Source organism: Calidris pugnax, unplaced genomic scaffold (genome assembly GCF_001431845.1).
Source record: "Calidris pugnax isolate Ruff unplaced genomic scaffold, ASM143184v1 scaffold5, whole genome shotgun sequence".
In the NCBI taxonomy this organism is placed as follows: domain Eukaryota; kingdom Metazoa; phylum Chordata; class Aves; order Charadriiformes; family Scolopacidae; genus Calidris; species Calidris pugnax.
The window spans coordinates 2,196,522-2,223,046 of record NW_015090814.1 but is presented as its reverse complement, the minus strand read 5'-3'; the positions used below and the strand labels follow the sequence as shown (position 1 = coordinate 2,223,046).

Below are 26,525 nucleotides of genomic sequence, written 5' to 3'. Positions count from 1 at the left end.
CTGCACTCAGCATTGGTGAAGCCCCACCTCAACTACCAAGTACTTGCCAACATTTGTATCAGAAATAACTTGGCCAGTAGGACTAGGGAAGTGACTGTCCCACTGCACTCAGCGTTGGTGAGGCCCCACCTCGACTATTGCATCCAGTTTTGGGCCCTTCACTACAAGAAAGACATTGAGGTCCTGGAGCAATGAAGCTGGTGAGGGATCTAGAGAACAAGTCTTAGAAGGAGCAGATAAGAGAACTGGGGTTGTTTAGTCTGGAGAAAAGGAGGCTGAGGGGAGACCTTCTCCCTCTCTACAACTACCTGAAAGGAGTTCGGAGGCTGAGGGGAGACCTTCTTGCTCTCTGGAACTGAAAGAAATTCACAGAGAGGTGGGTGTCAGTGTCTTCTCCCAAGTAACAAGTGAAAGGATGAGAGGAAACAGCCTCAAGGTGCACCAGGGGAGGTTTAGATTTGATATTAGGAAAAAAAATCTTCACAGAAAGGGTTGTCAAGCATTGCAACAGGCTGCCCAGGGAAGTGGTTGAGTCATCAACCCTGGGACATGGTTTAGGGGTGAATTTGGCAGTGTTGTGAAGTGGTTGAGTCACCATCCCTGGAGATGTGTAGATGGCTTAGGGACATGATTTAGTGGTGAATTTGGCAGTGTTACGTTTATGGTTGGACTTGGTGATCTTAAGGGCCTCTTCCAACCTAAATAGTTCTATTATTCTAAGATTTGTAAAAATACCGACAAGGGAGGATGTGATTTCCATGGGAAATAAGCTTCTGATCTGATAATCTCACTGCACCACAAAGCTTGATTTCATTCTAGATCAAGAACCTTCTTGTTCACCAAATCTCTGCCAACTTTGGATCAGAATCATAGGTATTTTAGCCAAAAGAAGAGGACAACTTGATTGGTCTCACTGAAGTATTAGCACAAGTATCAGTGCAAACCGGACTTTTGCTTGTATCTTGCATTCTGGATTATCTGAATTTTGTGGGGACCTACAGAGGTAAATGAAGAACAGAATAGAATATGCCTTTCAGGCCTTTTTCTGTTAGTGGTGATACTCAAACCAGACCAAATATCACTTGATTTTTTCAGATGGCTGCACAGAGGTAAATGAAGAACAGAATAGAATATGCCTTTCAGGCCTTTTTCTGTTAGTGGTGATACTCAAACCAGACCAAATATCACTTGATTTTTTCAGATCTGAGGTTAAATTTGCAGAAATTACATTTTAAAATAACAAGAAATGGCCAGTGTCTGTTTAATTAGGACCTGAAATAGCTTAGTTGAGAATTCTTAAAGACAAAACACGCAGAGAATCATTGTATGCCTTTTTAGCGCCTTTCCCCAGAACAGAAGTGTAGTTTGACCAAAACCACAATTATATAACTCCATAGCTGCAAGGAATTTCTTCAGAATTCCCTTTCTGCTATAGTATTATTTAAAAATATTCTTTGGTGCTAATTTTCCATTAAAAGTAAAGACCTTTTTTTGAGTGATTCCATTGTACCTTCAAAAGCAGATGTTGTATCTAAAAGCACTGTTTTTTGTTTCTGAAAGAAATTGTTCTCTACCATTGTCTTTTTGCATTCATTCTCTCCCCATCTCTTTTTCTCCATGGTAACACAGAAGTTGATAATATTGCATGACACTTACCAGCAGAAGGATTCAGAAGGGAGAAGCATAAAGTGCAAGAAATGTAGAAATCCTTTTTTTCTGCTCTGTTCACATTTGGCTCATTCTCCAAAATGGCTGGGTCTCATTGGTTTTCTCTGTTATCTGCTTTAATCTTCTTCTCTTCCCTTTATTGCTACCTCAAAGTGCAAAACAATTCCTTGAGCTTTCCCATTGAATGCTTCAGTACTAACTGTGAGAGGAGAGAATCACGCGGCCGCTAACCTCAACTCAAAGGCAAATGTCAATACAGCTGCTACCAACGGAGGCTTGCAAATGGAAATGGAATCAATCAGCAGCACAACCATGAAAACAGCGTGTTTTAGGACAAAACATAATTTCTCTGGATCAGGCTCCTCTGGGCCATGTATTGGTTTTCTGGCAAACTCCCAGCTGACCACCCACTGGCATACTTGTGCCTCCTGTGCCTGGACCAGACTCTCTTGCTGGGAGATCTCTTTGCACCAAGAACAACCAAAAAATTAGCTTTTTCAATCAATGTAATTTTGTCTTTTTGCTCTGGAGGCCAAATTACAGAACAAAAGACCTTTCAGATCCCTTGTTTGTTTCAGCTAGAGTACATAGAAGTGCCTAAAAATCTTCATGGGCTGATGCCCTTTCGTGCTACCTGATGTAGACAGGATGTCTCATTCATTGTGCTATTACTGCACCTGTACATTTTTTGACCATGTTGCTTGTACCTCAGCATCTCACTACTGTGTTGGCCAAATGCTCAGCCAAGTGAAAGGCCAAATTGGTCTGGAAGACACATAAAACACAGTTCCTGACTACATTCTCCCTATAACTGCGGTGAATTCAAATAATCCCTGTTTACTGTTAGTCTCCCAGAAAGATTGCAAATATCAGGAGGACGAATTTGTAACATTTTTTACACACACACACATGGGTGTACACACACACACTCTCTCCCTTTTGGATTTTGGGCATGCATCCAACAGAACAATATGTGTCACTGAAGTTTAGAGCCATTTGCTTAATCCTACCTTCTGGCACGCTCACCTGTGAGCCACAGCCACGGTTACTGATGGAATAGATAGATGTATAGATAGATCCTCCAGAGTGCAAACCCCTGCTTCAGACTTGCTCCCCCTTAAACCAGCTGGCAGAGACAAGGATTTTCTGGAAAAAACAAAAACAAAAAACCAAAACCATAAAAACAAAAACAACAACCAAAAAAACCCCAAAAAGTTAGGCGCTGAAATACTCATCATTGGAAAATGGGGGGTTAGTACACATTTTGGAGGATGATTTTGGTAAAATGCTGCACTGTGCCATTTTTCAGTCCAGACTATTTCTATTTTTGGTACCAAAAAACAGCTTTTCAAAAACCAATCTTCATTTCAGCTAGTGAAATCAATTATTCATGGACTTTTATTGCAGAGTGAAGTTGTCTGGCTGTGTTTGGGCCCAGTGCTTGTGAGCTCGGCTGCCTCTGCTCTCACATTCCAATTTTTTTTGCTGGTTCGCTTCCCCAGCCCTGCGTTCCTTAGAAGGGGCACATTTTGAGAACAAAGAGTTATTTGCTGCAAAGAGTTAAAAGAGCAGACAAAGACAACCTAGGACGTAGCATTCCACGATGCTCTTCCCAGTTCAAAAAGGGATTTATCACACAAAGGACCCTTGTGTGGGAGCTTCTGGCTTTCATGGGTGTAGACCGAGTGAATATAAAGTGCTTTGGGGCTGCATATGGAGGAGAAGACGATGCTGGTTTGAGGTCAGTGGACTACCTGTTGGGACAGGGTGGGTGACACCTCTTGCCACCACCGGCCACCTCATGGGCAGGGCCACAAATTTGCCCTTTCTATGCTTGAAGCAGCAATCTCCTATTTCTTAGGCACTGGCAGCAAAGTCAAAGACAAAAAAAACCCCCACTCCTCCGGTTTGGAGGACGCGGGGATATTATTCTACTGCGAGGCTACGGCTAGTTATGCTGCGCTGCTCTCACTTACTACCTCCTGTGCCACCACCTGCCAGACCCTGCCCGCCTCATCCCCGCGCCGTCTGGCATTGCTGGAGCGTGAGGGGCACGGCCTCCCCGTGAAGGTGGAGTATGTCGGCACCGCAGGCCAACAACCCTTCAGTCTTCAATATGGCTGGCGCCCAGGGTCAGCGCAGGAGAAGTGGTGCTTGGTTTGTTGGTTGGGGTTTTTTTTTTATGTTTTTTTTTTTTTTTTTCTGGTCCAAGAAGCTCAAACAAAAAAAAGCCAATTATTGCACATACGACGAGTCCCTGAAAGCGATGCCGTGATTGTTTGATTATTGCACATACGACGAGTCCCTGAAAGCAATGCCTTGATTGTATGGCCGATACGTGCAAGTCCCCAACGCACCGTTGGGTTGGGAAATGTCACATTTGCCGGGCAGTTTAAGAATTTAGGCACTGAACCTGTCTTAAGGTACAGCATAATCTCAAAGTCCTTTTATTGAAACCACGGAGCTGCTTCCATGAGGTCTGCCTTTATCTCCTTGCTTTACAGCTGGTAACAAATGGTCCAATAAGTTTGAGGGTGTTTTTTTTTTTTGTCCTTTCCTAGGACAAAGCCCCCCTCTCTCTGCAATCAGGGTAAAACAGCAGAGCAGAGGGAGGCCACGTGCTTCTGTGGAAGAGCAGCGCGGGCGATGGCGTGGCAGCTTGTGGCGTTATGGTATGGAGCCCATACGACCGCGGAGAGGCAGATTGCCTGGCCCAAGCAGAGCCTCCTCGGCCAAGGTGGGCTACCACGGGCTCACTGAAGTGGGGACCCGTGGGCTGCTCCCGCTCCTCCTTTCACCCCCTCACTCGCTGCTGTGGCCACCGTCCAGATAGACACAGAGTTGCTCAGGCTGGAGACGAGGCTTTGTTCCCACTGTCACTACTGTGGAGCCCATTTTTCTGAGGAAACAGCTTTCAGATATTTGGGGTTGTGCCAAGGTCTGATAATCCAGAAAATCCTGAATTTAAGCACGCTCTTTTAAAAACAGTGTTCCATCCACCTTTCTGTCTCAGGCTCCAAATGCTGCCCTAGGAGTAATGGTCCCTTGTTTGGCAGAGTTTTTTGTGGGTTCATGTGTGGCTTTTGTTTTAAAATATATTAATTTATTACAATGTAAGATCATCTGCCTGGGGGATGTGGGATGTTGTTGGACCACAACCAAGTATTGGCTTGTAGCCTTCTAAACCAGGGTGCTAAGAAATAAATCCCAAATAGAAATGGATGAACGGTTTGTGTTGAAAACGTATATCACAGACTTCATCCTTCTTTTCCAAGGGTTTTCCTCAAAGCAGTTGATGTTTTCTAGATTTGTTCAGCACATGAAATGCTGTATGCTGATATTGCAAACAGCAAAAGTTGTTTGTTTAATTGCAAATAATTTGAAATGTCTTTTCTCTTTTTAGGGGCTCCATGGTCTTCTAATTACATTGCTTTATTCCTTCTATCTGATGAGTAAAAATTAACAGACAAAAAAGAAATGAGTTATAACTAGTTTTCTTTAGGTGTTATCTTAATACCAGTGCTCATATATATAGAAATTACCAAAGAATGTGGGTAGAGAAAGCATATGAAAAAGCTATTGTAAAATGACTAATTTGAGTGTTATGCAAGCGGCACATTCTTTTCCTTCCAAATCACTTTAAAGGATATTTTCTACAGCTTGCAGTCACTCCCATACCTTTTGGTTCTCTCTGTACTAACCCATTAATACCGATTTCCTGAGGTCTTACAAAAACTAGTTAAAAAGATCCCCAAAAGGTGAGGATTTATAGATTCATAGTTGGGTTTTTTTTTATTATTTTCCATTGATGTTTTAGCAGGACAATGCACTGTTCTGGAGTAAGATCATGATATTGGCTGTGATAGTTCTGACCTCTCAAATGTTCATTTACAGAATTTGTCAGACTTTTTTTGGTGTGTTTGGTGAACTCTAATGACTCTTTTTGGTTCAGTTGCTGCCAAGTGAAATGCAAGTTTATATAATGTTGTTACATTACGGATTGTTAATTTGGAGAAGGTGTCATTGTCCTACCCCCTCTAGACAAAAAAAAAAAAAATTAGTGAGCACTGATTTTTAACATCACAGAGTTTATAGCCTTGCAACACTTCTGCCATTGGTGGTATTAGGGCCACTTGCTGTGTCCACTGGCACTTCATTGACCTTAAAGGAGCTCCCCATGGGAATGGGAGTCTTGTCATATTCTGTCAGTTATAAAGTTCGGAGTAAAAGACAGAGGGAAGACCCATAATGTGCAAGCAAGATTGGTGGACACAGATTAACCCAAACCAGCCCCCTGCAATATGAGGTGTTCAAATCTGTATTTGATGCTTTTCACATTGATTTTTCCCTTTGCAAACCAAAACTGAACTAGAATGATGTGAAGGAATAGGTAGAGAAATTAGCTTTGAACTTCATTGAATTGTGGAATGATCAAATTTATGGTTATAGAGCACTTTGCTTTTAATTGGAAGTTATCAGAAGGAATTCACCCTTTGGGGTTTGGAAAGATTATCGCAGAGTATTGGGGTGAAAGTGTTGATATTGCCTTAAAAAATCCAGAGATTTTGACCAAGAACATTGTTACCATCTTCTTATCAGCACTCGTTACGCTTGGGGAAAATCTGTCTAAATCCAGAAATCTGCCATCGTATGCTCCTGTAATTTCATCTTTACAATTAGTTTTTAACAAGGGTGTCAAAAGAAGAATGCCAGTTGACAATGACTAAGCAGAGGGAGAGGAGTCTGTTTTTTACGTGGCAAAACATTTTTATTCTTTCATTTGCTCACTTACCCACGCTATTTGTCTCTTTCCATCATCTGTTTTGTCTCTTCAGAAATCCAGGCTGTGAGCCGTCTGTGGCAGGCACCCATTTTTCATTATCAGTGCAGGTAGCTGCTCTAATCTAAATAAGTAAATAAATAATAAAAAGTCTTTGTCACTCCTCAGACAATGAAACATTTAGTGCAAGTGCTGAGATTCCTGCTCGTGTGTGAACATGCTACACTGAGGTGCCAGCTACAGATCATTTAGGTGGATCTAGAAACTCCGTGAAGAAACCACAACAGACTTTGTACGTGTTGAAAATGTCCCCCACCAAGCCCCCTGCTGTGGATTGTCTGGGGGAATAAAAAACAACCCCAAAAGAGGAGGACCCCAAACTAGTTGTATCAGCAGAGTTACCTGCGTGTTTGACGACCTCAAAGGGGTTTATAGCTTTATGCTTGACCACCTCAAAGGTCTTGAAATTTAGATTGCTAATCGAAAATATTTTGATTGCAAGCTTTATCTCTTGAGATATTACAAGAAGACACTAAGTTCATATAATTAAGTAAGTAAATAACTAAACCAGACAATTATATAAGAAACCTTAGCTAAAACAGACTTCCGAGGGATTTGACAGATTACAGGCTGCTAACACTGTCATAATCACTGTTAAAATCTGTAATCTCATTAACATCAAAGAACTGGAACAAAACTGAACAAAACTGAAAAATTATTTGAAAAAGACATGAAATCTTTTTTACGATAGCCTCCAGCCTTGTTGTGAAATTGAAGAGGGGATGAAGGAAAGGAAGAGCATTTCTGAAGAGGCTGATAAACTAAAAGCTGGGATGAAATCTCTCCTGCCTGCCTTTCCCGCACCTACAATTGAAGGTCTCACATTTACTCCAAACTAATATTTGTTAAGAGTGCTCTGTCGTGGGGCATAGGGGTATGTCCAGATGATGCATAACAGTAATAATATAATCAGAGAAGACAAGATGGTGGAGTTCATAATTTCCTCCGTTGTTAAGAATGCCGTGTATCTATTTAAGGATTTTTACACCAAATGACTCTTTTGGTACATTCTTGTTGTTTGTGTCAAAATTTTCTAACAGGTTAGAAGCACAAAATCAGCATTTTTGTCCTTATATTTTTATCCAGGATAGAAGGAACTGGTGAGCTTAGCTAGATTGTATAACTCAGTTGGTTTTGTGGACAGAATTGCAAGACTTTTTGACAAAGATAACATCATCAGGTGGTTTTATGCCTTTTTGCCACCCATGATACTTGTTCAAGATTTTGAAAACTCAATATCTAAGTAGATTTTTAAAAGGGGAGCTTTTTATTTGATGTAAGCAGTCCTAATCCACAGACTCAAGAGAAACCTTAAGTGTGGCAATTAAGCATAAATCATAGCAATTCTTTTTACATTATAACACTCTCTGTACATTACAAGCAGCATCTCACCAAGAACCAGGATGGGAAGGTGAGCAGATTATCCTGTGTCAACATCATCCAAGAGAGAAACTCAAAATAAAGAATAAATCACAGATAAATAAATAAATTCCTGCTGTTCACAGCAAGACATGCATCATGGAAAGCCCTCTCAAGGAGGTGGGCTTTAAACCTTTTAGTGCTGTGAAGTCAAAACAATCAAGCCCATGGTCAGGGTGTGCTGGCCATGGCACAGTGCTAGAGCTGTGTGGTGGAGAGCAAGTGGCAATTCTGCCATAGGTCCAGTTTCTGTGGCCAGTTTAGCATGTAGTCCTGTTTAGGGTGTTATGATAATGTAATCTGGAACATACAAAGGGCTGGGTGATAGCAGATAATTGTCTCTGCAAGACATTGTTAATATCTATCTGTAAATGCATGCTTCTAAATTGGGGAGAAACCCCAAAAACTGACCTGTTCAGAGGAGCTAACTGATTTTCAAAGAACTTCACTATTTTTTTGACTGTAAATATGATTACCTAATATTTGATTGGAAAATTAAATCACAATTTTATATGAGATGTTAGGAATCCAGGCCTGTGATCCTCCAACATTTGCTAAAGCTGGCATCTGATTGTGGAATAGAATGAGAGAACTCTAGAATGGAGGTAAAATAACTAATTTCAGATAAATTACATGCTTCATGTTAAGACTGGGGCAGTCTCAGACAGGTCATAGATAAGAAATACACATTTTATATTCACAGCCAAAAAGCAACAGCAAGATTATTACGAACAAGACATAAGCATATTCATAGAGTTAATTATGACTGCTATTGCAGGGATGATAACTTTCTGGTCCTTTATCTATTTAGACTGTTGAAAATCAAGGTATGTGAAGGTAAAGCAGATAGAGGTAGTATGGGATTTCATGGGACAATCCTAATAGTGGCCTTTGATTAATCATTCCAGAGGATCTTCTGGAACTAGACTAGGAATGGTAGAAAAACTGCAAAAGCACTATAATCAGCTGGTAGGTTAACAGGATCTCATGGGGAGGGTTATCAAAACCTGCTTTCAGATTTAAAAGAATGAGGATGGACACCTGGCTGTTTTTTAAAGAAAACAAGACTTGTAAGCAACACAGTATATGCAGTCTCCTGTCTTAACAGCAGACTGAATGTGGTCTGAAGCTTTTGTCTCTCTGAATTGGCTTTAAGAATTGCAGACTCTACCAAAGCTGCCTTTTTCCCACTTTTTCGATAATCTCCTGTTTACAGCTGTCTGAAGAATACATGGCTGTGTGCAGAGGGGTCTAATTTAGGGGAAAAAACCCAAGACTCTTGCTCTCTGCTGGGACACAGAGAGACTCATCCTTTCTTAGGTGCAAAGGGGAAACCAGATTCCCAACAGCAGAATGTTTGGTCCAATGGACACACAGTGCAACCCCAAAATTATATGGTACCTGAGGCTTGGTTGCGGCATTGCTCCAAAAAAAGGGAGGTGATAATAAATTCTCTCACTCTTGCCACCAAAGTGCCTATGTAGCTTCTCTTGCACTGTAACATACAGGAAGACCAATGTCACCCTTCCTTCTCTGAGTCTATCTGGACCATGTATGTATCTGGACCAGACACTGTAGCTTCTGGGTCAGCTACAGCATCTGAAGCTGAAGTTATGGGCACTTTTTGCTCAAGCAGGGGAAGGCTTATGTTCATTAATCCAGCACTGCTGGGCTCAGTCCCTGTAGTTGGGGTGCTATTATACTACAACTGTATCTTCCAGTAGGACAGATGGGCAATATCAACAATGGCTCTTTGAAAAACAATTAAGAAGCATTTTTGAGCAGAGGCCAGTGTGCCCACCATCATGGTGAAGTAGTTGGTCTATCTTGGGTACCCTTCCCGTTAGTCTGATTCAAAGGGAGAGAGAAAAAAAGATTTAAAAAAAAAAAAAAAAATCATTCAAGAACAAAATGGGTCCCATATTTAGATGTTTTTTAAAAAATGGAACTGAGCAGCGTTCACGCAGCGCTCTACCATTTTGACACGCCATGTGGACTGTGGTGTAAAAAAAAAAAAAAAAAGAAAAAGGAAAAAAAAATAATAATGCATATGTGTGGTAATAATCTGCACATGACTGGTTGCTGTAATGTGCACTGCTGTACTGCCAGCAGGGAAGTGAGTGATTGCCTCTCGCCTACACAATGGACGCTGGCTTTGCCTCACATGGTTTTTTCAGCAGGAGAACAAATAAGAGGTGGGGGGGAGGAAAGAAGCAACACAAACCACTGCCTGACCCCACCACCTCCCAACCTTTGAGGCTTGATTATGTAGTCGATAAGTTAAGTTTTTTGTTTTTTTAAAAACTTTAAGGTGGGCACAGCAAGGAGAGAGATGAAAGGCAACTACCTGCTTTTTGCTTTGACCTCTGTGTCTTTTCGCCCGGGTGGTGGGACATATGTCACCGGAGCTGTGCTCATCAGGAAAGTTTTTCCTTGTTTTGCTGGTCTGGTGGCTCATCCGGAGCAGTTTGATATTCAAATGAATCTGTCAGGAACAAGAGTGTGGTGCTTCAGCTCTTGCTCGGGCCTGATGACATTGATTTGTGAGCATACTGCTTGACTACGGGATGTGTGACAGATAAATTTTATCAAAATTAAGGCACAATTAAACATTTCATCTTCCTAATTACTGGCTGTAGATTCAGCCTGATGACCATGTGCTGTAAGAAATCAGCGACCATTACACATTTTAATGGAGCACAGCTGTCTTACAGCTTGGTAATATTTGCACAGTGCCACAGAACTGTAATTTATGATAAAAAGAAAAAATGTGTATTGGCTCTTTTTTGCCAAAATAGATTAAGGATTCATATACTTTAATGAGATTTGGACCTCGCCTTGGATTATCGTTATAAATGATTTATGTGCATGTTGGTGGACTCCTGTAGTTTTGAGTTGATTTGTGTTTTGGTCGACCAATATGTAATTCAGTATTTCCTCGTGTGCCAGTATGTGCATTCTTTTCCTCTCTCTCCATCTCAGTTCTATTTTTCTGCCATAACTTAGCGAGAAGGGCAAGCGGGAAGGTTAAGAAAGCATCGAGGCGTGTTTTCCAGGAGCGAGATCTGCTCCCAAAATCCCTTCCCTGCTCCCTCGCTCCGCACCCCGAGCATGAGGAGGACAGGAGGAAGGGAGAAGAGGGGAGGTGGGTGACACCAGCCTGGATGGGTGTCATTCCTGCAGCCTGGAAAGCAGGGCGCAGGGGAGCAGATGCTACCTGAACCACTCCTCAGGCACAGACCCGCTCAAACGTCGCCGTATCTCAAGGCAGAGGATCAAAACCCTTCCTCCTGCTTGTGGAAAGCATGACCTACAAAAGGGTGTTTGCTCCCCGACTCGATATTTTTCCTGTTCCAGTCTTTTTTTCCAGAAAAGGTGCTGCTTCTCTAAAGGAAAAATAAACCGAACAACACATGTACCCAAGTTATAATTTTTCAGAACCACCTTTCTTCCCCGTTCTTTTCTTATGTAGGTTTCTCTCACAGGTTATTTAGACAGTGTGTGGACCACCCATATTTAGATGTTTTTTAAAAAATGGAACTGAGCAGCGTTCACGCAGCGCTCTACCATTTTGACACGCCATGTGGACTGTGGTGTAAAAAAAAAAAAAAAAGAAAAAGGAAAAAAAAATAATAATGCATATGTGTGGTAATAATCTGCACATGACTGGTTGCTGTAATGTGCACTGCTGTACTGCCAGCAGGGAAGTGAGTGATTGCCTCTCGCCTACACAATGGACGCTGGCTTTGCCTCACATGGTTTTTTCAGCAGGAGAACAAATAAGAGGTGGGGGGGAGGAAAGAAGCAACACAAACCACTGCCTGACCCCACCACCTCCCAACCTTTGAGGCTTGATTATGTAGTCGATAAGTTAAGTTTTTTGTTTTTTTAAAAACTTTAAGGTGGGCACAGCAAGGAGAGAGATGAAAGGCAACTACCTGCTTTTTGCTTTGACCTCTGTGTCTTTTCGCCCGGGTGGTGGGACATATGTCACCGGAGCTGTGCTCATCAGGAAAGTTTTTCCTTGTTTTGCTGGTCTGGTGGCTCATCCGGAGCAGTTTGATATTCAAATGAATCTGTCAGGAACAAGAGTGTGGTGCTTCAGCTCTTGCTCGGGCCTGATGACATTGATTTGTGAGCATACTGCTTGACTACGGGATGTGTGACAGATAAATTTTATCAAAATTAAGGCACAATTAAACATTTCATCTTCCTAATTACTGGCTGTAGATTCAGCCTGATGACCATGTGCTGTAAGAAATCAGCGACCATTACACATTTTAATGGAGCACAGCTGTCTTACAGCTTGGTAATATTTGCACAGTGCCACAGAACTGTAATTTATGATAAAAAGAAAAAATGTGTATTGGCTCTTTTTTGCCAAAATAGATTAAGGATTCATATACTTTAATGAGATTTGGACCTCGCCTTGGATTATCGTTATAAATGATTTATGTGCATGTTGGTGGACTCCTGTAGTTTTGAGTTGATTTGTGTTTTGGTCGACCAATATGTAATTCAGTATTTCCTCGTGTGCCAGTATGTGCATTCTTTTCCTCTCTCTCCATCTCAGTTCTATTTTTCTGCCATAACTTAGCGAGAAGGGCAAGCGGGAAGGTTAAGAAAGCATCGAGGCGTGTTTTCCAGGAGCGAGATCTGCTCCCAAAATCCCTTCCCTGCTCCCTCGCTCCGCACCCCGAGCATGAGGAGGACAGGAGGAAGGGAGAAGAGGGGAGGTGGGTGACACCAGCCTGGATGGGTGTCATTCCTGCAGCCTGGAAAGCAGGGCGCAGGGGAGCAGATGCTACCTGAACCACTCCTCAGGCACAGACCCGCTCAAACGTCGCCGCAGCCTGGAAAGCAGGGCGCAGGGGAGCAGATGTTACCTGAACCCCTCCTCAGGCACAGACCTGCTCAAACGTCGCTGTATCTCAAGGCAGAGGATCAAAACCCTTCCTCCTGCTTGTGGAAAGCATGACCTACAAAAGGGTGTTTGCTCCCCGACTCGATATTTTTCCTGTTCCAGTCTTTTTTTCCAGAAAAGGTGCTGCTTCTCTAAAGGAAAAATAAACCGAACAACACATGTACCCAAGTTATAATTTTTCAGAACCACCTTTCTTCCCCGTCCTTTTCTTATGTAGGTTTCTCTCAGAGATTATTTAGACAGTGTGTGGACCAGGGAGAATGATGAAGATAAAATTAGGTGGTTTATATATTCATGTATATACATACATATAGATATATACATACACACAATGGCTGTGTTTGTATTTGTGTGTGTTTTATTTTAACACTGAACTTAGTGAACCAAATTCTCACTAAGTTTAACTACCTAGATTTCCAAGGACTCACACTTAAGTCCAGAGTTTGGCCCCATATGTTGCGAAAACCTGAGATCCATATGTGCAGATGAAAAGAGAAACTAAATTCTAATTTTCATAATAAAAAAAAAATAAAAAAAAATCCTGTCCAAGCTTGATTTACTTCAGTGTTCATATGCTGGAATGTTTCATACTGTACCAGGTTGCATATGCTTGCACACTAATTCTCAATTGCCGTATGCAGTTTGTGACAACCATCTGCTAAGACCTCCCTTAGAGTTCTTTCTCCCACTCAGCCCAGCTGAAATAAAAATATGGACAGAAACAACTTCTGCAGGGAGATGAAAAAGTTAATAGGGGACTTGGAGTTAGACTGTGTATCTGATTTGAATTCAATTGCTCCTACAACTTATGCCCTACTTATAAAACATTCCTGAGGTGTAAAACATTAAATATAAGGGAAAAACTGTAAAATAAAGCCATACTTTCTTTGACAGACCTGACAGTGCTGGAAAGGTAATAATAAAATATGTACGCACAGCGCACATGTGTTAGCTCGCTCTCACTAATAACTCTAAAACCGCAGCTCAGACTAACTGTGTATAGCACCTTATCACATGAGAGCACCCTAAAGCAGGAGGGGGATGAGTGGTGAGAACAAGAGGGTGTGAGAGAGAAGGGGCTGAAAAATCTGCTCTCGGTTTCATCACCAGAGAAGTAAATTCCATTTAAGCCAATCTCATCAGAAGCTCTGAGTGTTGGGTGTCGGCTGAGCGGCAAAGGCAGTGACCAGAGCATCTGAAAATCAGATATTGTGGGTGAAGGAAATGGGGGGGATGAACTAAGTGATGAGCAATGGTAGAGGAGGGAACCCTGGGGTAAGAAAGTATGGATGGACTGTTACCTTCAAGTATCTGATCTTCTCCGGTTTTCCATTTCACCTTATCATGCATTAATGGGTTAAATTCCCCATCACATGAGTATTTTCTGGATACTCGTGATAACAGGAGAGAGAGAATTCAAAAGGCCAGGTAGTCAGACCCCTGTCCCCAAACAGGACTGGTGATGCTGAAGCCATGGAGTGCAGGTGGCAGTGATGGCAAGTCAGTGCTTAGCTAATTTGTTCTTTGAAACCTCCTGATACAATAAAATTGATCTGATCAGATTTTTCCTAAGATCAAACCTATTTCCGTTTCTACCATTTAATGTCTCGTGCTTGTTGCTGGAGCATCAGCTGTCATAGAAAAAGGTGGTGGTGGTGGATTTCCTTACTGCTACTTCTCTGCGCCTTTGTTGAGGTCCTGGTAGCATGGACCAGAGGCAAAGATGACTCCAGGTGTCTTCTGGGCAAGAAATCTGTATCTACATGCCAGTCTGTTTTTCATCTAGTTCATAACAGCATGACATTTTTGCCCCATGTTTGGTTTGTGAGAGGAGACTAGTGCCCTGAGAGAATAACGCAGAATTATACATTTTGAGATTATCATGCATTAATGGGTTAAATTCCCCATCACATGAGTATTTTCTGGATACTCGTGATAACAGGAGAGAGAGAATTCAAAAGGCCAGGTAGTCAGACCCCTGTCCCCAAACAGGACTGGTGATGCTGAAGCCATGGAGTGCAGGTGGCAGTGATGGCAAGTCAGTGCTTAGCTAATTTGTTCTTTGAAACCTCCTGATACAATAAAATTGATCTGATCAGATTTTTCCTAAGATCAAACCTATTTCCGTTTCTACCATTTAATGTCTCGTGCTTGTTGCTGGAGCATCAGCTGTCATAGAAAAAGGTGGTGGTGGTGGATTTCCTTACTGCTACTTCTCTGCGCCTTTGTTGAGGTCCTGGTAGCATGGACCAGAGGCAAAGATGACTCCAGGTGTTTTCTGGGCAAGAAATCTGTATCTACATGCCAGTCTGTTTTTCATCTAGTTCATAACAGCATGACATTTTTGCCTCATGTTTGGTTTGTGAGAGGAGGCTAGTGCCCTGAGAGAATAATGCAGAATTATACATTTTGAGGTGGAAATCATGGGTCTTGGTCTGTGTTTCTGTGCCGACTTTAACTCAGCACGTTTTCAGTATGAGTGAAAAATAAATCTCAACAATGAAGCCTAACTGTTCAGAGTTAAAGGGGGAGAAGAGAATAGGGAAAGGAGGAATAATATTAGATCTGATGGGAAAAGCATACGTGGAACTCATGTTTTGTTAGATTTTTAAAGGCAACCCATCAGCATATTAGGCAAACACAGTATTCCTAGGTGGGACACTGTCTCAGGTGATACCTTGGGTTTTAAAGGCTCAGTAAGTCATAAGGGATTTTCGCCTTACAAATTGTAAGGCTGTGCATATGTAAACCTTGAAGCTGAAATGGGCTTGAACTATTTTAAGAGCTTTTGAAAGGCTGGCATATTAAGTTATATATCAATCTGTCCCCCATTGGTTATTATCTTAACAGCTGCTATAAGTGTAGCCTATCAGTTTTAAATATAGGAACAGCAGTAAATAGTGCACCATGATATTCCAGATGGAACACTTAAAATAAATTGAAATATCCGTATATTTGAGAGTTTTCTACAGTACAGCTATTATGTCATCATTTTCTGTAGGTAGTGAAACAATCTCTTATTCCTGCAGCATTAAAAAGTTTGAGGACGTGGATGAGAGGAGAACTGATGACAACTAAATATTTAGCAAGACCTTTTAGCTGCAGAAAATATTCCAGGGTTTGAGGAAGGAGTGGAAGAGAGGAAGGAGTGTACAAGTCTCCAGGATCTGGTTTCTCCTCTGGGTTCTTTCTACTCATGCAAACTGCTGGAAACCTCTGTGAGGCCACGGCTCCGTGAACCATCTTACGCTGACTTGAAGCATGTGGTGCCTTGAGGGGTGTCTGCTCTAGAAGAGGAATAACTACATTAAATGGAATGAGGGAGAAGGGCAACCCTAGTGACCCAGCATTTCTGACGGGGAAAGCATCCTGAATCCACCTGAAGGTTGCATGGCCTTCCCATCACAAAGCATAGCTGATGTGAAAGGAAGGTGAAATGACACTGATCATTTTTCCTCCTACATTAAATGGAATGAGGGAGAAGGGCAACTCTAGTGACCCAGCATTTCTGATGGGGAAAGCAACCTGAAGGTTGCATGGCCTTCCCATCCCAAAGCATAGCTGATGTGAAAGGGAGGTGAAACGACACTGATCATTTTTCCTCTGCTGTAAAATTAGATGCACTAGGGTATAGTAACTTGCTTTTGAGGGACCAGGGCTTGATGTGAGGTGGTGGGATTCAATAGCTCAGCTGAGAGAGTGGCCTGCTAAGCCCTGGATGTGATACCTATAGTAATTAGATAGGATGGGGCTTTGAACAACCTGTTCTGGTGGGAGGTGTCCCTGCCCAGGGCAGGGGGGTTGGAACCTGATGATCTTTAAGGTCCCTTTCAACCTGAACCATTCTTTGATTCTATAATTACCAGGTGGTTTAATATTGCACTAATAGCCATACACAAGCTTCTGCAAATCTGCTTTGTTTCCCCACTTGCATTCCTTAGGATGTTACATCTGGGGCAGTGACAGTCTCTTGCAACGTGCTTGCCCCATAGCACAGACAGGGGCTGGTACTCACTGTAGTTGCTCCAGAGGCCCAGTGGCTCAGCAACTTTAGAAACACAGAAGGCTGGACCACCTTGTAGAAACTGTGCTTTTGTCAAGAAAAGTTGGACCGGATGATCTTTAAGGTCCTGGTATTGTATGAATCTATGATTCTATGATACATCCTGCCACGAAGTGTGGAAGATAAGACAGATGCCAGAAGGCAGTTTAACTCTGATGGTGCAAAGCTACACAAGGAGCCTTGTCTGTCACTGCTGGTCTCGCATGCAGTTGAGTTGGCTTTAGAGTACCAAGTTCTTTGAAGATGCTCAGGAAAGAGACATTCAGCAGGGTCCAGGAAATACTGCTTTTATTGCATACAAATACATATTACTTGATGTCTAGTTCAGCTTTCCTCATGTCTTTCAAAGCTGTTTCCTGGATGTTGTGGTCACTTTTCAAGGAAGATATAGGCAACATGTTTAACATGTAATCTACAGCACTATATAAGCAGTATGTATTTGTTACTCTTGTCCCTACCTTTAAGTTCCAGAATCTTGGGTTCTAGGAAATGCTACAGCTGGATGAGAACAACAGACCGATTGCTGATATTCCTTTTTGCTGAATTGGTCTGGTGTTATCCTGCTGCCCAACAGCTCTCTGGGATGTTATTAAACATAACTGTACATAAATGTGCAGGTTTCCTCTTTAGAAATGATGAAGCTAATAGCTTTTCCAGTCTTTATGCCTGCAGGTTTTCAGAGATACTTTTTATGGCATTTGGCTCTGTGTTTAAACTGCTGGAATTAATTAAAATAGACTCTAAAGCACTCTGAAGCTGTGACCAGGTAAGCCCCTCTCTCCTATTAGCCTCATACGTAAAGCTGTTTCTACCCAGTGGTTAATTCCTCTCCATGCCAGTGGAGATATCAAAATGGACTGTACTTGTTCTTATCAGGCATGACATAAGGGACATGGATCAGCTCACATCCCTGCTGGAAACAAGGTACTGTGGAACTGGTTTTATGCAGAATCACTGAATAACTTACTGGCTCCTTTGTAGTGCTGCTGGTGAGCACCAGGTACATGTTCTGCTACTCAACCAGGGGTCAAGGGTCTTCAGTTACTGGTGAAAAGCTTTTTAACCAGGAGTGTCTGAGCTCTCCTGATCATGCCAAGAGACTTGTGGAGTTTCACTCCTAGGAAACAACTCAGCCTCCAGCAGCTTTCCTGGGCAAAGTCAGCTACAAAATGGGCTTCTTTTTATAAATAGGTAAAAACCTCCGAACTCTCCACTTCCCCCAGGTCAGTTGGTGAGCCCAGGCCAATGCAGGTCATAGAAGCGTAGCTTTCAAATGATCAGCCCAGTTTTGCTATCTATTGGACTACACTGCACACCAACTTCATTTCTAGAGAATATAATATTTATTTATAAGAGGTCACGCTTAAGCAATCAAGACAAAAGTGACACTGGAATTAATTATAAGACTTTCCTTAGCACCCCGTTCGTAGACTCTCAGTTCCCAATTTTGGGTGCAACCATAGCAACCCTGTAGTTTTCAATAAAATTTCCACTAATTGACAGCAGTGTGAGCTGCTGAAAGCAATTATCTATACATTGCTCTGTATGGGCTGGGAAGAAACACATTACAGGGTGCCTATAGCCACATAACTCAGTATCGTTGGCAAGAGTCACTGTAGGAGCAACTCGATAACTGGATGCTGAGAAACCTCTGGCAGATTAGTTCCTCTTACTGGTAGGTGTTACTGTGACAATATATCAATCTTTTTAAAGTAATGCATTGCCATTCACAGGTCCGTGGGCTGCTTTTATACTTCCATCATCATATCTGTGGCCTTCAAAGTTACAGCTGATGGACCTTCTGTCAAGACCCAGATATTTAATCAATGTGACAGCATCCTACATTTTTTGAACACCAGAGGCCTTGGAAAAGTTTAATGCAGCTTCCAGGTAAAGTTCAATCCACATGGCTGAGTCCCCTGAAGTATTTTCTGTGGAGAGCTCCCTTCCCCCACATTTTAACATTCCCAATGTCCTTTACGTTTGAAGAAAGGGAAGAGCTAAGCTGGAAGGCCAAGTATTGTTGCAATAGAAATATGTGCTTTACAAAGCCCTGCTTCCCGCTAAAAAATTGGGTGCAAGACCTATAGTTAACACCCCCAACTTAGAAGAAACAGGACTTTTGCCAACGATGAGTTTTTCCCCATCACAATAACATACCATTAAATGTAAGTTTGTGAACATTTGTGGCCTAGAATACAAAAAGGAACAATTTTTGAGAAAAGGAAAATGCATGTTAATATTTGATGGGTACGGCAACAGTTTTATTAATAAAGAAACATTCTGATGTTGATCTTAGCTACAACCTGCATGCACTCCTGACACAGTGACAACAACTTACTCAACTCTGTTATAGCTGTAATCACCAAATAACGTTTGGGAAACAGGATAACTGGAGAAAGCTGCTGTGGGTCTGAAAGCCTCTCAGCTTTCCCCAACTATAGCATCTGACCTCAGAAAAAACAATCCCTCTTTCTACATCTCTTATTTCCCCAGGATAAAATAATGCCCTCTACCTCTTTACACTTATACACACGCATGCACACAGGGACAGAATCTGGCCCACAGTTCTTTTGTTCGCAGCACTTGCCAATGAGTGTCAATTATATGTAAAATAAATAAATGCTAGTCACATTATGATATGAATTTCCTTCAGAAGGGAATGTTCCAGAATCCTAATGGCTGCATTTGCTTTGTCTCTTTGAGTTTTACCCTTTACATGCAAGATTATTAAATATAGTCATTATCCAACTTAAACAAATAATAATGCCTGTAATTATAGCAGAAGCCAGTTCATTTACGGTTAAGTTAAAATGCTATATATCAGATATGTAAAATGTGATCTCTATAATACCAGAAATTTGAACAATGAAAAATAACATTATCAAACATGAAAATCCACTAATGTCGGTCATTAGATTTTAACTATGCTTTTAGGGTTGTTAATGTAGAGAAGGAGAAGACACTTCAGCTGACCATGCCTGATGCTGCAAGCATGCAGCAGAATTAAATTCTTTATTTTCTCAGTATTCAATAAAGAAAACAAGAGCATTGCCTATTAAAATATATCACCTTTGATGAAAAGATTCCTTGGTTTCTAGTCCGTTACTATAGCTTCTCTCCAGAAATTGTACTGCAGGTACTACATTGAATAAATAAGCTGACCTGTCAGGTTTTTGGCAATTTATGGGGCTGGTCAGCCTGTACATTCGTGCAGTTTTTTGTTGCAATGAGATGTAATGGCTTTTCAGCGCACCATAAGCACAGTTGTGACCACAGGCTCACTAGTGTCATTTTGTGTGCAGTAATGAAGCCTGACGAGTGGTCTCCTGCTTGCAGATAGCCGGCTGTTGTCCTAAAAATGCAAACCATTGCCTCGGGCCATGGAATCAGGAACAGGCAAAGGACAGTGGCACAGGCACGGCTCCCCACTGCTCTCCCTCCCTTTAGCACACTGTACTTGGATGCAGTAGAATAGTCTTTACCCTTGTACATAAGGACACAACGAGAGAAAGTGATAAAAGCAATCGTACGAAGGCCATGTTGGAAATGGGGTTTTGTGAAGTTGCTGAGCTGACGTTTGGGGGGGCAAAAAAAAATATAAATAATCCATTTCCAACACATTTTCCACCCAGCACATTGAGTCCTTTGAGCAAAAATGCTGTGACTTCATCATAGTTTTCCTTCCTGTTTTGTTTTGTTGTGGTTTTTTTTTTTCTATCCGTATAAATATTTGTGCAGAAATGTGCATGCGTGCTTATTTATATTTATTTATATTTTGAGAATATGTACTTACACCCACACCAGCACACACGCGCACATGTATACACACATACAGAGAGACAGAGCTTAGCAGGCACAGCAAATCACAGCAACAAGCCTGGCTGGGTGTTTTTTCACAGCTCATCAATATTCCAGGGCCCAGGAAGGCTGGGCATGCATGGGGGGGGTTGGCACTTCCCACGGCTCAGCCAGCCCCACTGCAGATCAAGCTTCTCCCTCCAGACACCTGAGGGTGGGCAGAGAGACACTGGGAGCCAGGTAGCACAGTGCTGGGGGACAGCCTGTTTTCCAGAGAGAAATGAAAAATAAGAATGTCCTGAGTCAAATAGCAATGAGGTCTCATCCCCGAATTGTGTGATTTGTGATTTGATTAAGCCCCTTTCTATATAGCAGGCATCACCGAGCACCCTTGGCCCTAACGGCAGGAGATTTTCTAAATCCCAAAGCCCAGAGGGTGGTTTGTTTTTCAAGATGGTGGGAACTGCTTCCATGGCTTCCTCAGGCACACCCAGTGTTTTGCAAACAATCACAGGCAATGGATTTTGTAGCAAGAGTTACAAATCTGTTCCAGTTATAACCTCATTGTCATATTCATTCTCACTGTTTCATAGCCCTCTGGGAAGTCATCCTGCCACCCAAAACTTCTCAGGTAGTGGGAAGCATCTTTGTAAAATGCTGTGTTTGAGGAGAATGTGGAGCCCAAGTCTCTCATGCTTGTCTTGTCTGAGACTTTTCAAATCTCCATCCTCAAAATATTTCATAGAATCATAGAATGGTCAGGTTGGAAGAGACCTTAAAGATCATTGAGTTCCAACCCCCTGCCCTGGGCAGGGACACCTCCCACCAGACCAGGTTGCTCCAAGCCCCATCCAGCCTGGCCTTGAACCCCTCCAGGGATGGGGCAGCCACAGCTTCTCTGGGAAACCTCTTCCAGTGTCTCACCACCCTCACAGCAAAGAATTTCTTCCTGAGATCTCATCTAAATCTCCCCTCTTTCAGTTTAGAAACTGTCCTATGGCTCCTCTCCCTGATCCAGAGTCCCTCCCCATCTCTCCTGGAGCCCCTTTAGGGACTGGAAGGGGCTGTAAGGTCTCCCTGGAGCCTTGTCTTCTCCAGGCTGAAGAATTCCAACTCTCTCAGCCTGTCCTCATAGCAGAGATGCTCCAGCCTTCTGGGCATCATTCGGCCCCTCATCTCATAGCCTGCAAAAAGCTGTGGTTTTTTTGGTGTTTCTTGTGCAAAGGCAGAGTTGGGTGATGCATGAGCTGAAGAGGAGGGAGGCCTGAGAGAGGAGAGGTAAGGGATTGTTTGCACGTACTGCTTATCAGCTGCATTTTTGCCTTAAAAGTGAACCTCTGGCCCTCAAATATAAAACCTAGACTACCTGTTTTTTGCATTACTTCACTTCTGAAACATGAGGAAACATTTGGTGAAGCACTAGGTCTGCTGCAAGCTCATGCGCTCGGCACAGGCAAAAAGTGCATCCCATTATGCAGCGCAAAAAATGGCAAAAGCAAAAGTAGCAGTTTCCATTGTAACAACCAGTCACTAACGCAGCTTATAAGCAATACATTTACATTTGTCTTCATTTCTTAAGTGCGTAGCTTAATATTGATATTTTTGAAATGTTAAATATAAATCAGAAAACATACAGAATGTACAGCGTTGCCTTGGGAACCTTTACTTTCTTTTTTTTTTTTCTTATTTTTTTTTCCATTTGTGAAATTTTATGATAGAAACTCTGCAAAGTTAAGGTAGCATTAACCCAGTCTTTGGGTATATATAATACAAAATGCTTGAACTTCTGGGACAGCAGCTATTTCTATGGATACAGTATGTTGAACAGACATGGAACAAAGAAAACCAAAACAGTTGGTTCTCTGCTGTCAAGGAAACAAGCTGCTCTTTCTGCTTAAATATCTCTTACCAAAACTAGGAGGAAAAATCCTCCAAAACTCGAGTTTGCACTTAAAAAGAAGAAATCTGACTTACAGGCACTGAATTGAATGTATTTTCAAATATTTCAGTAAGGGATATTGTTGTGTCTGATATAGGTAAATCGACATACCTCCCTGAAAACCCCTAAGGTTAAGATTAGTCTTAAAGGTTAATACTAAATTATTTTTTGAGAACAGTAGGGGTCCAAAAGGAAAGTGAGAAAACCTTCTGCAGTGTTCTGGGGTTTGTGATGCATGCAGATTACTTATTTAGATTAAATTCTGCTGTTTGTGCTCCTGTAATTCAAAGTCGTTTTTTTTTTTTTTTTTTTTTTTTGATTTTTTTTTTTTTCAGTGCTTGTACAGGACCTCCATCCCACGGAGATCGGCGATATGTATTTATTTTCCTTTCCACTGCAACTTTTACAATCTTCCTCGCTCCGTCGCCCCGACGAAGGAGGGGGATTTTTTTTTTTTTTTTTTTTTTTTTCCCCATCCAAGCTATAAGGACTTTTGTGTTTTAAAGTAATGAAAGCTAAACCTCATATTTATTGAAAAATAGAAATTTTTGATAGATATATTACTTTTAGAAGTACTAAAAAAGGTGTACTGAACAGAATTACTTCATCTGATAAAAAGGATAAGTCAAGATCCACATACATGACAATTCCAATGTACAAATGACATGGTAGACAGCAGCTACTTGGAAATATGGTTAAGGTTACGTGAAAGAAAGGGGCTACAGCAAAAAATGAAGTGAGTCAAAACATTTTTTAAATCCTGGAGTTCCCTCCTGGTGAGTGACATTCTGGTTCTGGAGCTCCTGCACTTTAATGGAAGATATTGCAAGACTCCCAGGGAAGCGCCACACCAGAAAATGGGTCTCTTCCAAGACAGAACAATATCCTAGGAAAAAGACTGTGATCTGACACATACCACATAAGCTCACGGCATTTCTAGATGTATAAGTAGACCCCAAATACCCAGCTAGCCTTGAAACAAGCTCACAGACCTGAATCCTTGCCTATTTTTGAATTGGGGAGCACAAACGAGGTTGAAGGCACATGATCTGTTGAGTTGAAGTTTTGTTTCTGGGCCTCGTAGGCTTTCTCTGGCAGGTTTTGTAACACCACTGGTGGGCTTATGTGGACGATGGCTGGATACCAAGTGTCCTCTCAGCAATGGGTGCTCTCCACGCGCATGTTCTTAGCTCCTGGTAATGGAAAGGTGTGCATATTCAGTACTTCACCAGTCTGTGAACAGGAATGAAGCAAACCATAAAAGAGTACATATCACTGTAATCTTCCTGGAGGTTGGGAGCCACAAAGGAATGTGGGTGTGTAAAGCAATCTTGTGTCTGGAGATTACATCTGCCTTAGTAGGAACTCACAGAGAAATTCAGAGTATTTGCCCCATCACATACAAGTGCTTAAGGTTGATTTTTGAGGAGAATCACCATGAAACTCCCTGCTCTTTATAAAAAGTGACCAGTGGTAAGGCCTTTGCCCAAGCATTCTTGCTTGCTATTCTAGTTTTGTCTTGTAGGCTAGAATTAGAGTGTTTTTCTTGAGTAAAGGTTGTGAAAGAATTTAAAAACACAGCCCTCAAAAAAAAAGAAACTGATAGATTCAAAAGCTATACTCTGAAATGTTGTTAAAGATGCTACGCACAACCCCACTAAAATAAGAATTACTACTGAAGACCTCGTACTCATCCATAATTAACTTCACAGTGTCTTCTTCAGAAGTGCGTGGATTATAAAAGTCTGTAGAGTAACCTTATCTTTGAATTTCCTGGCTTTTCTTACTTTGTTTAGACACTATTGTAGCAGGAAAGAGGAGTGGGTTTGGGGAGGGAGGGCGAGTTTGTACACTTTCTGAATATTTGAGCTGTGTTTAATCATTTTCATGTGTGAAATCCTTTATTAAAAAAAAATCAGTTTATCTGATACTTACTGCTCTTTAGTACAGCACAGCTTGGTAGCACTAGGTACGTCTTGTTGAAAGTATGTCCATAAATATGTCCCTTGCAGCACAGAACAGCTTGTTAACTTGGCAATCCTCAGCAATTTGCTTTGAAAAGTTTGCCTCAGTTTTGATAGTCCAAATGTAGGGCAAAAACTCAGAGTAACTTTTTAGCTAATTTTACCAATTGACACTTTCCTCCCGATTTTAACTGCCTGCTTGCTAGAACGAGGACGGCAGGGCTTCTTCCTCCTCAGCTTTTTTGCGAGGTTTTTTTAATGGCCTAGGACTACAGGATTCTCTGTTTTTCTAATGTGCAGTCTGAAAACAAAAAGGAGTCCATTATCTTGAGGAAATACTATTCTACTATCTTAACCATATGTAAAACCCGGTGTCACTATTATATAAGGGATGGTATTGCTATGAATTTGCGGTGCTTTCAATTTAAAGAGAATTACAAAAGTGGGTAAATGATGTGTCTCTGTGTCCATACCCTATGTCACGGGTAGAATAAATGGGGCACAGAGAGGACAAGTACATTGATCAGTGCCCAAAAGCTACAAAGGATCAATAACCTTGAAAAAAACCCCAGATTTTTGCAAGCCTGGTGCTGTCAAAAATTGCTACACTCCTTTTTCATTCTAGAAACACTTTGGGCTAATGTAGTTGGATAGGCTTTTTAATGGGAGAATGGGAGTAAGATGCCTGCATTATTTCTGTACCAAATACATTAGGGTGGCCTATGGGAGAAACCCTGAAGTGAAAACTCTTGAGTCTATGTTCTGATTTAACCACATGAGGACGATGATTGCAGACACTTCAAAGTGGGTTACGATGGTTAACTAAGTGAAAGATAATATCCCTTCGCCATTACTGTCTAGTAGGTCTCATTACTCCTCTGGGCATGTTCCTTAGAGTAAATTAAAAGGATCCACTGAGAACCATTTTGCTTTAGGTTTTTGTTGTGTTTTTTTTTTTTTTAATGATTGCCAAAAGCCATTTGCTAGAATAGTACAGAATGTTTACAGATGCCTTAGGAAGAAAACAGCAGAATGTGGAACTAATTGTGTTTATTCAAGATAATTATGAAACACAAATGACCATTACTTACAACAAGTCCCCTGACAGCTAGAGTTTGACTCATGGGGCCAGGATCAAACTCAGTAAAGAAAGGTGTTGATGTTAAGTTATACTGTCCATATGGACACCACGTATCAGCACTAGCTATAGTGGTTCTTGCTCGCCCCTCAGTGCTCTTGTACCCAAGTAGTGTTTGCTACAGAAGAACCACAGCTGCTAACTCTGAAGAGGAAAGGCAGGTGGAAATGATAAGTGCTTCAGAAGGAAGATCCTGCTGGGTGAGAAGCTCTGAGAAATGCAACCACAGAATTTTCTGGCAATTAAAGCAGAAGTTCTGTCATAGGAAAGCAAACCAGCTTTGCTGCACCAGTGATAGGCATTTAATCTCATCAGAGAATGGGATGCATAAAGCAAATCTAAAGACATGACTATTAATTCCACCGTAAAGAACAGTGCTATACACACTGCATCTGTGTTCATCCCAAAATGGTTTGCCAAGCCATCTCTACATATCCATGTAAACCTGGTATGCATACTTCATTCTTGACTAAGAGGACAAGAGGAATCCAGTGTAGTGCAATGTTGGAATTGCATGAAGAGAGAAGAAAAATAGTGAAAAACTTCATACTGAAAAAATTTAAATAATTTGGATGCTACATTGAGGGAGCTAAACATAATCTGATTTCCTGGTATCCTATGGGGCACTGAAGTGTTGTTTTTTGTTGTTTTTTCAGTTGATCTGGGAGGTTTTCTCCAGTAATACTCAAATGGGTCACTATTGTCATTACAGTTTCATTTCATTTACTTCATTCTTGCCGTGACTGTAGTTGAATTGTTTTTACTTTGG

At 41.6% G+C, this 26,525-nt stretch overlaps 1 long non-coding RNA gene across 7 annotated transcripts in view; it reads right to left on the bottom strand.

The window, feature by feature from the left end:
* Positions 1-1,663: 1,663 nt before the first annotated feature.
* Positions 1,664-26,525, bottom strand: part of LOC106886590 — a 51,331-nt gene continuing 26,469 nt past the window's right edge. For 5 of the 7 annotated variants that reach the window (XR_001411687.1, XR_001411686.1, XR_001411692.1 and 2 more), the window contains exon 3: positions 23,114-23,847. This is a non-coding gene — a long non-coding RNA (uncharacterized LOC106886590). Of the gene's footprint in view, positions 1,815-2,694; positions 2,815-6,460; positions 6,573-23,113; positions 23,848-26,525 lie in introns of those variants that run through there. The other 2 variants (XR_001411690.1, XR_001411688.1) reach the window with 2 other exon arrangements.